Raw genomic sequence first — 14,531 nt, 5'->3', positions numbered from 1 at the left:
ACCAAATAAAGACTTTAAAAATGACCCACATCAAAAAATAAAAAGAGAGAGAGGGGAAGGTGAGAGACCTCAGGGTCTCTGCCGCATGTCCATTAATATTTTACTGTTTCTCAGCTTCAGTAGTCAGAGAAGAAAGCTACAAGGAGAAGATGCTGAGCTGGAATGGAGGAGTCATAAGAGCCCTGGATCTTATCTTAGTTTCCCAGCCTGCACTTGAGCAACTTAAGAACTATCGGGCCAAAGAAGAATTCAACGTTTGGCCATGTTAATAGAAGCACATGACCCAGGTCAAAGGAGGAGAGTCCCACCTGCATTTCCTGGCCTGCCCTGGGCTGGGAGGTGTAATTTAAGAAGGGCAATAACAAACCAGGCTCCATGCAGAGGCCTCTGGCAGCCACAGAACGTGACTGTGACTCAGGCTGGAGTGAAACATCTTCTGGCATCTGAAAGGCTTCCTGTGGAGTCGGAGGGCAGGGCAGGTCTAGTTGTAGTGGACGGGAGTCAGAAAGACTTAGATGAAGGAAGTGCGGAAGAGAAGCAAACATTTTCTGCCCACCAACTGTGAGGTCAACAGAACAGGTTGTCTTCTGAGGCTGACAGATCAGCGGAAAGGGCCGGGTTAATCTAGACCGAGTCCTCCAGCGTTCACTTTCCTCCAAGATGCCCTATTTAGAAGTGTAGTGTTAGTCGCTCAGTCGTTGCTGACTCTTTGCAACCCCACAGACTGTAGCCCACCAGGCTCCTCTGTCCATGGAATTCTCCAGGCAAGAATTCTGGAGTGGGTTGCCATCTCCTCCTCCAGGGGATCTTCCTGACCCAGGGATTGAACCTGGGTCTCCCTCATTGCAGGTGGACTCTTTACCATCTGAGCCACCAAGGAAGCCTGGACCAGAGTCCTCCAGGGTTCACTTAGCTCCGAGATGCCCTATTTAATAAGAGACTAAGGCCCAGATGTGCACTGTGCCCTCCCTGAAGGTCACACCCCGTCCGCAGAGGAAGTTAAGAGCAGGCCTCAGCGGCCTCATCCCTCTCCGAGCTCTGCTATTTAACTGCATCTCCCAGCCGCTGTCTTTGTGGTAGTGTTTAGTTGTTTGCACGTTCTCGTGGAGTGAGGTTTGGGGGTCTGGGTGGGGGAGGCGGGCCTCTGTTTTCGGTGCCGCCTGGGCTCCATCTGCCTTGGGAGCCAGGTGTACAGACTTGACTGCCAGTGAGGGGGGCTGCGGTGAGGAGGTTTGCACTCAGCCCCTGACTCTTGTTTTGAAGAAGTAACAGAGCATTTATTGCTTTCTGTAGGGCTGTTACAGCAAAATATCCAAAAATGTTTCTTGATTTAGCTATCTTTTGACTAGGAGTTTCACCTGTCGGTGTGTAGCTTAAAGAAACACATCCCGGCATGTATCTTAATGAAACACATCCCAAAGTGATGTGGCATAGAAATATGCATTAGGTTGTTTCTTGGAGTGTTGCCTGTGAGCCAAAACTTGGAATCAATCCAAATGTCCCTTAAAAAGAGCCAGTTAGATCAAATGCTGTGCAAGGGACTCCATGTACCTGTGAAGAAAAGAACTGATGCCTATTCACTGCCGTCAAATGATGACCGCTACATCTGCATCTATTTTAACATCTGTATGGATTATTCTTTTTATTATTTATTTATTTTGGCCTCACTGTGAGGCATGTGGGATCTTAATTCCCCGATCAGGACTCGAACCTGAGTCCCCTGCGGTGGATGCACAGAGTCTTGACCACTGGACTGCCTAGAAAGTCCCAGATTATTCTCTTTTTTAACGTGGTCACTGTTAAAATTCAAGCACAGATTTAAAAAAACAGGCAAATGTATGTAAGTTAGAAGTCAGGATATGGGTACCCTTGGTGCAAGGATGATCATGAGAAGGGAGCAGAGGTTTTGTTTTTCCATATGGGAGCTGGTCCCAGGGGATATTCAGTTCGTGAAAAGTCATACAGCTGTATAGTCATGAGATGTCAACTTTCATATTGTGGCTTAGTCCCTAGGTCATGTCTGACTCTTTTGCGATCCCAAGGACTATAGCCCACCAGGCTCCTCTGTCCATGGAATTTTCCAAACAAGAATACTGGAGTGGGTTGCCATTTCCTTCCCCAGGGGATATTCCTGACTCAGAGATTGAACCCGCATCTCCTGCATTGGCAAGCAGATTCTTTGCCACTGAGCCACGTGGGAAGCCCTCAACTTTCATATATAGCTATGGAAATAGATGTACATTATACTTCTATAAAGAGAGATTCTAAAAATCCAAGTACAGAACATTGCAGAAATGTGTAAAATTGGTATTTTAAAGTTTCTTATTCTTCCAAAATGTACTTTTTTTTTAATTTATTAAAAATTCCATGTACTTTTTATTTATTTATTAAAAATTCTCTCCTATCTTTTAAAAAAATTTATTTCTTTTTACTTACTTGGTTGTGCTAGGTATTAGTTGCAGCATGTGGAAACTTATAGTTGCAGGATGTAAACTCATAGCTGGGACGTGTAGGATCTAGTTCTCTGACAAGGGATGGAAACCAGGCCCCCTGCACTGGGTCACTGGACCACAGGGAAGTCCCTCTGCATGTACTTTCTAAACCAAAACTTGGAATCTTATAAAAATATAATGTATAATATAAAACATAGAACATAGAATCGTTTTGCTTGATTTTTTTTCTCTAATAATATATCGAGACCTCTGGACATGTTTGTTCCTATATGCATAAAAAAAAGGTCTGGAAAGATCGACTCCAAACTGTTAATGGCAATTACACTGGGGAATTTCCATTTCTGCATTGTACATTTCTACTGTCTGTGAATTTTTTTTTTTTTTTCCCCACAACAATCACCTATTACTTTTATAATTGGGGAGAAAGAAAAAGCTTGGAAAAAAGAAACAGCTTCTGTTAAAAAGAGGCTCTGGTGATTGTAATATTAAAAAACTGGAATCAGTTTAAATAGCCATCAATGAGGGATTTGTTATTAAATCATGATTTTTAAAAATCTGTACAATGGAAATCAGTGATACACGCTGAGGTGGCTGGACAACAGGGTCTTACTCTACCAGCTCTATAACCTTGAGCAGGCTATTTGACCTCTGTGAACCTGTTCTTTCCTTTGAAATGGGGGCTCCAGTGGTATCTCCTTCTTGATCTTGCTGTTGGCCTTTAATGACCACAGATAGGAGGGTCTGGGGCAATGCTGGTTTCCTCCCCGCCGTCCTCTCAGTGGGAAGCAAGGGTGTGCCCCCTCCCCCAGTGGAGGCCAAGTTCAAAGGAGGAAGGAGGCTCTCACATCCCCTTCATTTACATCCTGACTCAGCCCCACCCCCACCCCCCGCCGGCTGTTCTCTACCTGTAGAAAGTGAGCAACGTGTTTTCAGAACGTGATCCCCAGCCCCACAGTGTGGGCTGCAGACCTGATCAGAATCTACCACCCCAAAGGGAAAGAGAGAAAGAGCCCTATGTTCAGGGGCCTTTCCAGGTATGGAGGATGAAAGAGATTTCCTCTGTTGCTTCTTGGGAAACCTCCTCAGATGCGTCACCAACACTCCTTGGTGGCTGTGAGTCACTGGTTCCTGGAGTCCTCCCGCTGCAAAGCTCCGTGCATCAACCCCAACAGAAGGAAACCAGAGGCCTCAACACTGATGAGTTTGGGATTCCCAGAAATACGTGTGACACGTGTGATTCTTATCAAACCGAAAGCAAGAGTGCTGAAAAGGGCACTTCTGTCCCTGCAAGGTCTCCCTGGCTCTCCGGAGTCCTGTTTTTTTCCATTAATTGACTGCCTTTTACATGCAGGTCCTCATCTTAGGACTTCCCTGGTGGCTCATTTGGTAAAGAATCCACCTGCAATCCAGGAGACTCAGGTTCAATTCCTGGGTTGGGAAGATCCCCTGGAGGAGGGCATGGCAATTCACTCCAATAGTCTTGCCTGGAGAATCCCATAGACAGAGAAGCCTGGCAGGCTACAGTCCAGGGAGTCACAAAGAGTTGTACACTATTTAGCAACTAAACCACCACCCCATCTTAGAGTTTATCTCAATTCATATATGATTATTTTTTATTGATTTTCATTGGAGTATAGTTGCTTTACAGTGTCATGTTAGTTTCTGCTGCACAGCAAAGTGAATCAGCTATACATACACATGTATCCCCTCTTTTTTGGATTTCCTTCCCATTTAGGTCACTACAGAGCACTGAGTAGAGTTCCTTGCGCTATACAGTAGATTCTGCTTAGTTATTTTGTACATAGTATCAATAATGCGGTTGTGGTGGTTTAGATGCTCAGTCTTGTCCAACTCATTTGCGACCCCATGAACTGTAGACCACCAGACTCCTCTGTCCATGGGATTTCCCAGGCAAGAATACTGGAGTGGGTTGCCATTTTCTTCTCCAGGGGATCTTCCCAACCCAGGGATTGAACCTGCATCTCCTGCTTGGTAAGTGTATTTTTTACTACTGAGCCCATCAATAGTGTATACATGTCAATTCCAATCTCCCAATTTATCTCACCCCTTTCCCCCGTGGTAGCCTTACATTTGTTCTCTGCATCTGTGTCTCTATCTCTGCTTTGCAAATAGGTCCATCTGTAACATTTTTCTAGATTCCATATATATGCCTTAATAAATGATACTTGTTTTACTCTTTCTGACTTACTTCACTATATATGACAGTCTCAAGGTTCATATATTATTGATTGCAGACCATCTTCCTTCCTGCCCCTCATTTATGTGAAGAAATCATCCAGTTCTCTCTGTGTAGTTCATGATGCTCTTCCTTAGGCTGCTTACTGTGGCTTCAAATATATTAACTCCAGCACCTTTGTGTGCTGGTCTGCCCTGTGCTGGGATGAAGGGTGGCCAGGGTGACACCGTCCAGCCCTCCAGACTCATGTCTGCTACAAAAGAGGTTCTAGGCTGGAGCCAATCCTTCGTTTCCTGGAGTGAGGGGACCAAGGACTGTGGGAGCCTTCTGGCCCTGTACTGCCACCTGCCCAGATGCTCAATATTCCCAAGGTCTGGGACCAGAGTCTAAGTGAATAAAAAAACAAACAAGAAGGCTCACCTAGGAGGCCTCAGGCACCCACAGGCAGAGTGCTCTGATGTCAGTGGGCCAGAAGCACTGCCCTCTCTCTACATGCCCCCCCCAACCCCCACCAGCACCTCTTCTCCTGGATCCCCCACCCAACATCTCTGGGCATCCCAGGGTGGCAAGGACTCAATTTCTCCACTTTCTCAATGTTTACTACCAAGTACAATCGACAAACCCTCTGGAGAACACAAACTCAACTTATTAGATGCTAACTGAGCACCTAATGTACTCTTGGCACCAACCCTGGGCTTACATCATCTTTGGGGGCCGGGACAGAAAGAAGGCTAGCACTTGGGTGACATCAGAGTGAGTGCCTTTGAGGCATCACTGCCCCCACCTTTGAGCTGGCCCTAGACAGACAGTAAATAAGTCACCAGTAAACACGTAGCTGATGGAAACACAAGGCTATGGCATGACTCACATCCTCACAAAAAGCTTTGTTCTGGGACTTCTCTGGTGGTCCAGTGGCTAAGGCTCCACATTCCCAGTGCAGGGGGCTTGGGTTCTTTTCCTGGTCAGGAAACTAGATCCCACATGCTGCAACTAAAGATTCTGTGTGCCCAAACAGATGGAGAAATATACCATGTTCATGCATCAGAAGAATCAATATAGTGAAAATGAGTATACTACCCAAAGCAATCTATAGATTCGATGCAATCCCTATCAAGCTACCAATGGTATTTTTCAGAGAACTAGGACAAATACTTTCACAATTTGTATGGAAACACAAAATTCCTTGAATAGCCAAAGCAATCTTGAGAAAGAAGAATGGAACTGAAGGAATCAACCTGCCTGACTTCAGGCCATACTACAAAGCTACAGTCATCAAGACAGTGTGGTACTGGCGTAAAGACAGAAATATAGATCAATGGAACAAAATAGAAAGCCCAGAGATTAATCCACACACCTATGGACATCTTATCTTTGACAAAGGAAGCAAAAATATACAATGGAGAAAAGACAATCTCTTTAAAAAGTGGTACTGGGAAAACTGGTCAACCATCTGAAAGAGAATGAAACTAGAACACTTTCTAGGACCATACACAAAAATAAACTCAAAATGGATTAAAGATCTCAATGTAAGACCAGAAACTATAAAACTCCTAGGGGAAAACATAGGCAGAACACTCTCTGACATAAACCACAGCAAGATCCTCTGTGACCCACCTCCCAGAGTAATGGAAATAAAAGCAAAAATAAATAATGGGACCTAATTAAACTTAAAAGTTTTTGCACAATGAAGGAAACTATAAGCAATGTGAAAAGACAGCCTCAGAATGGGAGAAAATAATAGCAAACAAAACAACTGACAAAGAATTAATCTCAAAAATATACAAGCAGCTCATGAAGCTCAATACCAGAAAAATAAATGACCCAATCAAAAAATGGGCCCAAGAACTAAACAGACATTTCTCCAAAGAAGACATACAGATGGCTAACAAACACATGAAAGGTGTTCAACATCACTCATTATCAGAGAAATGCAAATCAAAATGAGGTACCATCTCATGCCAGTCAGAATGGCTGCTATCAAAAAGTTTACAAACAATAAGTGATGGAGAGGGTGAGGAGAAAAGGGAACCCTCTTACACTGTTGGTAGGAATGCAAACTAGTATAGCCACTATGGGAAACAGTGTGGAGATTCCTTAAAAAACTGGAAATAGAACTGCCATACGACCCAGCAATCCCACTGCTGGGCATAAACACCGAGGAAACCAGAATTGAAAGAGACATGTGTACCCCAATGTTCATCACAGCACTGTTTTCAATAGCTAGGACATGGAAGCAACATAGATGTCCATTGGCAGATGAATGGATAAGAAAGCTGTGGTATATATACACAATGGAACATTACTCAGCTATTAAAGCATTTGAGTCAATTCTAATAAGGTGAATGAAACTGGAGCCTATTATACAGAGTGAAGTAAATCGAAAGAAAAACACCACTACAGTATATTAACGCATATATATGGAATTTGGAAAGATGGTAATGATGACCCTATATGTGAGACAGAAAAAGAGACACAAATATAAAGACAGACTTTTGGACTCTGTGGGAGAAGGTGAGGGTGAGATGATTTGATAAAATAGCACTGAAACATGTATATTACCATATGTGAAATAGATCGTCAGTCCAAATTCAATGCATGAAATGGCACTCAAAGCCAGTGCACTGGGACAACCCAAGGGGATGGAATGGGGAGGCAGGTAGGAAGGGGATTTAGAATGGGGAGGACACATATATACCCGTGGCTGATTCATATCGATGTATGGCAAAAACCACTACAATATTGTAAAGTAATTAGCCTCTAATTATAATAAACAAATTAACTTTAAAAAAGATTCTATGTGTTGCAACTAAAGACCTGGGTCAGCCAAATATGTAAATAAATAAACATTAAAAATAAATAAAATAAAATAAAAGAGTTGTGTTCCGCTGACAGAAGGGTTTGCAGCTGCTCACAGTAGATTTGTGGAGGTCTCTGTGGTTGGGTGGGGGCAGAATGAAAAGGGGAAGATTTGAAGTGTTGGCAGGTGACAGAGGCCCCCCTTCCCCAGCACATCCCCTCCCCCAGCAGCCCCTCAGCATCCTGTGGGCAGAAAGCTGGCGGCTTGGCTAGATCTGCTGTCAGGGGAGGGACAGGCCAGGCAAAAGGGGTGCTGTGATTCCTGTCTCTGCCCCCTCACCACACTTCAGGCCTCAGCCAAGCCTGGGGGGCCCAGGGAGATTGGGAGATAGAAAGAAAAATGACTCCCACAAAAGAAGCAGGCCTTTGTGAAAGACCTTCTCTGGACCCTACTCAAACTCAGAAACTCAGAACCCCGTCTCTGGTGGCCCACCCAGTCGTGTGGAGGGTTGAAGAAAGCAAGAAGAAAAGTGCACTGGGGCTCAAACAAGAGCCAGTCTTTGCTCCAGCGGCTGTTCACATCTTCCTGTGCCAGGACTCTGTTAGCTCAGCCAGCATTGTAAGGAGCTAAACTGTGGAAAAGAGAACGATGCCATTGGGGTTTCATCTATGTAATTTCTGACTGAGTGTGCTCCTGTGTGTATGTGGCAAGTGAAGTGGGTCAGTGTATTTGCCATGGAACATATTCCTGATTATTGACAGACAAGGCCTTTTGATAGACAGCTGTCCTCATACTTGAACCTGGTCAGACTCTGCTGATGTTAACACAAAATCTCCCCACTGGCTCCCTACCCTGCCTTTAGTATCTAACCAAACTAAACTAAGACCTTTGCGTGTATCTGTGTGTTTATGAGAGGAGGGTTAATTCAAACTGTTCTCCATCTCCTGCCATCACCTCTACAGCAAAATTTCAACTTCATAGAATGAGTTGTGACTCCGTCATGATTAAGAATACTACATTTTCCAGAAAATGGAAATCTGTCATTTACATACAGTCACTGGGTGAAAATGTAAATGCAGGATACCACTCACTGCTGGAGAGGATGTGGACAACCTCAGAGGCGTTGCCCATAGCATCATGAAACACTGGAAACTTCAAGAAAACAGTTTAGCGGTATCTAGTAACATCTAGTAGTTACATACAGACATGAGAGTTGGACCAGAAAGAAGGCTGAGTGCCAAAGAATTGATGCTTTTGAATTGTGGTGCTGGAGAAGACTTGAGAGTCCCTTGGACTGCAAGGAGATCAAACCAGTCATTTCCAAAGGAAATCAACCCTGAATACTCATTGGAAGGACTGATGCTGAAGCTGAAGCTCCAGTATTTTGGCCACCTGATGCAAATAGCCAACTCACTGGAAAAGACCCTGATGCTGGGAAAGACTGAGGGCAGGAGGAGAAGAGGGCAACAAAGGATGAGATGGTTGGATGGCATCACCAACCCAATGGACATGAATATGAGCAAATTCCAGGAGATAGTGAAGGACAGAGAAGCCTGGAATGCTGCAGTCCATGGGGCTGCAGAGTAGGACACAACTTAGTGACTGAAAAAAAATAACAACAATCTAGTAACGTCTAATATAAATTACATACTCTAACTCAGCACTCCTATAAAGTAAAAGCACATTACCTCAGAATAAATATATAAAGATGATTATTGCAGTTTCCTTTATTGGGGCAAAATAAAAAGTGGAGACAACCCCAAGCTAATGAGTGGGGAATCACTAAATAAATCGTGATCTATCCACACCCTAAAATATCACATAGTCATCAAAAGAATGACTTACAAGAGTGATCTGGCAAGACCACCAGGGAGCCTCAGAAAACAAAAACAGAGTGTATTTAAAATATGATGCTGGGGCTTCCCTAGTGGTCCAGTGGTTAGGACTCTGCTCTTCCAATGCAGGGGGCACGGGTTCCATTCCTGGTCAGGGAACTAGCATCCCATATGCCGCATGGCCAAAAAACTCCAAAGGATCCTATTTCTATAAAGCAAATAATCACCTGTAGAAAACCTTCTACAGACGTATAGCTGAGCATATATCATTGCATGAGGAGCTATCAATAAATACCGCTGTAGAAGGATACCTGCCTGACCACCACCAAGAGGCACAAGCGCTAAAAAGCACTGAGGAAATAGTTTCATTTCAATAATGAAAGATTAAAACAAAATAACCCTTCTTTTATTTTAATTACCTTGACTGTTAAAATTCAATTTCACAATACATCAGAAAGCACCTAAAAATCAGTATTTTTGTTTGTTCGGGCACTGCTCAATTTCCGAAAGGATTCGGGGCAGTTTACAAAGCTATATGCAGGGAGGGAGCCATAAGAAAGGATGAACCGGCAATGGGACAGAGCCGTGGCACATCACAGAGCCCCAGCTGGCCTTCAGCGTCTCTAAGCCGGCTTATCTGTGCTGGTAAAACTTGATGTTTCTGTGTCCTTCATCCTCAAATGATATCACCTCTTACTTTCCAGCTTTAGTTTTCCAGTCACTCCAGGAAACTTATTTTCTCTTCTAAATTTATCTATAATTACAGTTCGCCTCCCCCCATGGGCTGTGATGCTCCGGCTGTGGGTTCATGGTGCGAACACTCCGGTCGCTCAGAAGCACGGTGAGATGATAGAGCACAATTTCCACTCATCTTTACTTTTTTCCACAGAAAGAATTTGTTACTGCAGTAGCTGAACAAGAGTTTCTGCGTTCAAAAAGATGCATTTTGAGCATATTGGTCCAATGAAGTTGTTGACTTACTGAGACGTGGTTCTTTGATCCTTTTTAAAAAGTTATTTATTTTTCCTAAAAGCTGGAGAATAAAATTTCCCTCATCTCCCCAAACTCTTGTTGTTGTTCAGTCACTAAGTGATGCCCAACTCTTTACGACCCCAAGGACTGCAGCACACCAGGCTTCCCTGTCCTTCATGATCTCCTTAAAACCCTTAAAAACTCTTAAAAAACTTAAAAACTCTTAGTTTTTAATTTCTCATCGGGGTCCCCGAATCTAGCTGACTTCTCAAAGTGTCAGAATCCCTGAGGCTGATCTTTAGGTTTTTTTTTCTGGACGACCCTCCACCCCCGGGGACTGGGGGAGCTTAAGCTTTCACAGAAGCTTTGTTACTGATTGGTCATGTTCTGAATTCCTGCTTCCTCACTGTGGTGGCCTGTTTTTCCCATCCTTATGTCCCAAGAGAGGGAAAATTTTGCAGAGATAGAAGAATGTGACTCAATCATCTTTTTAGAATCAGAAAGTTTTCTTTCTCAAAAGTGATAGCCTCTCCCTCCTGAAGGAAGTGACAGCTACTAGACACATACTGGTCAATTTACAATTACTAATCCCAATAATTAAAATACAGTGATTCAAAGAACAGACCCCAGTAGAATACATGGATTACATGCTACGAGTGGCCTTCACATACACAGGGAGAGAATGCATTCTATAATATTCTATAATAAAGGGTGTTGAGACAATTGGTAACTATTAGGGAAAAAGGAAGTTTAAGCCTTTTACATCTTGCACCAAAAGAAATTTCAGGTGGTTTAAATAAAACCACCTTACGCACAGACTGTTTCAAGAATTAAAGACAAATTTGTTTCTAATACAGACTGAAGTTGTTTAAACAAGTAAACAAAAAATAGGAATTCATTTTTTAAATGCATTTCACCTGATCATAGCAGAAAATAATATTCTGGATAGATAAGAATTCTGATACATGAGCCCAGTTGTATTCCATGGCTCTGAATGCAGACGGGTGCCACCACTGTGAAGGGCAATTTGTTAACATGTATCAGGAGACATAAGCTGTTTATATTTTTTGACCCAACAATTCCACTTCTATGAAGTATATCATGAAAAGGTGATTATGGCTATACAGAGGGATTAGTAACAGCGAAGACATGCATCACGCTGTTGTAAGCATATTGTAAACATGCTAAAAACCTAAATATCCACCAGTGGAATAAAAGAATACATCCAGACACTGTAAAGAGAGCCCCTAAAATGATGCTATGCAAGAATGCTTAATAACTGGAAAGATAGTCACAATATATTTGCTTGTTTTTTATTTTTTATTGAAGTAGAGTTGATTTACAATGTTTCACATGTACACCAAAGTGATTCAGTTATATGTATATACATATTATTTTTCAGATTCTTTGCCATTATAGGTTATTACAAGATACTAAATATAGTTCCCTGTGCTCTACCGTAGGTCTTGTTGTTTATCTATTTTATATATAGTAGTCTGTATCTGTTAATCTCAAATTTCACATCTGTCCCCTCTCTTCCCTTTTCTCCTTGGTAACCAAAAGTTTGTTTTCTATGTCTGTACCCAATGTATTTTCAAATTTAAAAAGAAGTTCATGGAACATCAAATGTTATCGGAACCCAATCTTGGAGGAGAGGGAAATTATCTGTGTATAAAAAAGATATATTAAAAAGAGACTCAGAAAGACTATGTGCCAAAATGCTCAGTCGGATTGTTATAGGGGTTGGGGGGAGGGCAGATTACAGGTGGTTTTTACCTTCTTGTTTATGCATGTGAATTGCTTCCATCTGTGTATTACATTTATAGCCAGACAAAACAGTAAGCAATTTTAATTTTATAAAATATATATGAGGAGAAAAAATAAATAAAATAAAATATATATGAGGAGAATGTATAATGACAAAAATTACTGCTTAAAAGAAGTTTTTAAAAAGCTATGAAGAATTATCAGAGCATCCAGAACATGGTCCCATTTTTAAGACAGAGAATCTTGAAAGTGCCGTAGCAGAGGTTGCTGGTTATATCTCTGGGCATAGAATTGTATGAATATTTTAATTTTCCTCTTCTCTTTGTTTTGCTATATCCTAAATTTTCTCTTAAAAGATACATGACTTTGAAAAATTAGAAAATAATGTTTTTTCAGGCTGTACCTATTTAAAACATACTCATTTTAAACATACTTTTAAAACATACAGAATTTCACACCTATTTGTTGGCTGCAAACATCACAGACTCACCATCTCCAGCCACCCTGAAGATTTCATGTCTCTGAGTCCAGGGCTGTCAGAAAGGCATCTTACCCTTTAAACTGAGCTCAAAAACAGCATCCCTCACAGCTGCAAAAATCTCCTTTGAGAGGAAAAAAAAATCATCAAAAGAAATTTAAAATTTCCAGCATATCAATAAGGTTATGGACTTTATGGACCTATTTTTAAAAGTTGTCTGTGGGTCTGACCACACTCGTATACACATTTCTACTTTTCAGAGGAGGGTTGCCTGCCTCCAATTTCGCTTAGAGTTTCAAGTTACCAGATGACCCACGTCTTCACACATTGTTTACTGACGTTCGATTCGACCTCAACTGCCAGTCACTATCTCCACTTTTATTAAGCACTTATGTGCTTGGTGGGGCTTCCCAGGTGGCTCAGTGGTAAAGAATGTGACTGCCAGTACAGAAGACACAAGAGACGTGGGTTCGATCCCTGGGTTGGGAAGATCCCCTGGAGGAAGAAATGGCAACCCACTTCAGTATTCTTGCCTGGGAAATCCCATGGACAGAGGACCCTGGCAGGCTACAGTCCATGGGGTCACAAAGAGTCTGACACAACTGTGTGCAAACACACACACACACACATACATGTGCTTGGTACTGCACTGTCTCAACTAACCCCTTACGCACAGACGTATTCTTGCTATTTTATAAGCAGGACGCTAAGCCCAAGCTCCATCCAGTCCCCAGGCTGGAAAGTAAATGGCAAAGAAAGGACTTTACTCAAATACCACCACCCAGTGACACCTGGTATGATGTCCTGTCCCCCACCCCAACGTACAGAGACTAGTACAAGAGTGGTTAAACTTGGGTCCTGCATAAACTTACCCAATCTTCTCACCATACAAAGTCCCAGAGTTCATGCATGATCCCTACATAGAAGATATACTGTGGGCTCCTTCCCTACTTTACTTGTGGCAGCAACTGCAACTAAAATTCAAAAATCTTTGCAACTGGTAAAGTCTGATCCTTCAGATATAGATCTCTATGTTGAGAAAGGAACTGAAAGCCCATAGAATTCAGCTTCCAAAATAATATTGGGTTGGCCATAAGGTGTTACAGAAAACCCCAAACAGATCTTTTCAGCAACCCAATACTTGAACACCCTTTACAACAACCTTGCCAAGAGTTCGTCCACCTTCCATTTAAATATTTTCTGTGACATGGATCTCACATTCTCTGGGCAGCCCAGCTCCCATTTAACTAATTCTGCTGGGTAAACACACTGACTGAAACTGCCCATCCTGGCCAGGCACCAAAGTAACCATTTTTGTAAGTTATTTTATGACGAGAGATCCTGATAAGGAACACAGAAGTAATAAGCCACCACAAACAGTAAGAATTTGAGAAAGGTCAAAGGAGATGCCACATGTCCTACCATCTCCCAGAATCCTTCTCACTGGAATCCATCTTGGCTGAGCAATATGTGCACCCCCAGGAAGGACCCTGAGTCAGAATGATTGGCCAGAGACAACCAGGAAACCAATCCCACCACTGTAAAACCCGAGACTGTGAGCCGTGTGGCAGAGCAGTTCTCCTGGTTCCCTTACCCTGCTGCTCTCCACCCGGGGGTGCCCCTTCCCAATAAAGTCTCTGGCTTTGCCTGCACATGTGTCTCCTCAGACAATTCACTTCCAAGTGTTAGACAAGAGCCTCCTTTGGGCCCTGGGTCCCCCTTTCTGCAACAATTCCACTGACGGAATTCCTTTTTTCTCAAAGGAAGACCCTGCATTCTTCAAGAACCCCTCAAAATTCACAGCTATATCCACATGTGACCATCTCCATGGCGATTCCCAGTGTGCCCGCTGTCACTCCATCGCTTTCTAGCCCACACAAGGAAGCCAACAGCAACGCAAGTGATACTTTATTATATCAAAGAATAATCTTGAACCTGCTCTCCATTTTAGGAAGTGAGTATTTTTAATTGCCACACTTCACACCCAGCAGTGACCCAGTAAGCATACAGAGAAGGTTGAGAAGGTGAGTTG

This window comes from Bos grunniens, chromosome 11, assembly GCF_055505025.1.
Source record: "Bos grunniens cultivar Pamir isolate PY7600 chromosome 11, Bosgru_T2T1.0, whole genome shotgun sequence".
NCBI lineage: Eukaryota > Metazoa > Chordata > Mammalia > Artiodactyla > Bovidae > Bos > Bos grunniens.
The sequence above is the reverse complement of the archived record's forward strand: the minus strand, read 5'-3'. Positions refer to the sequence as shown.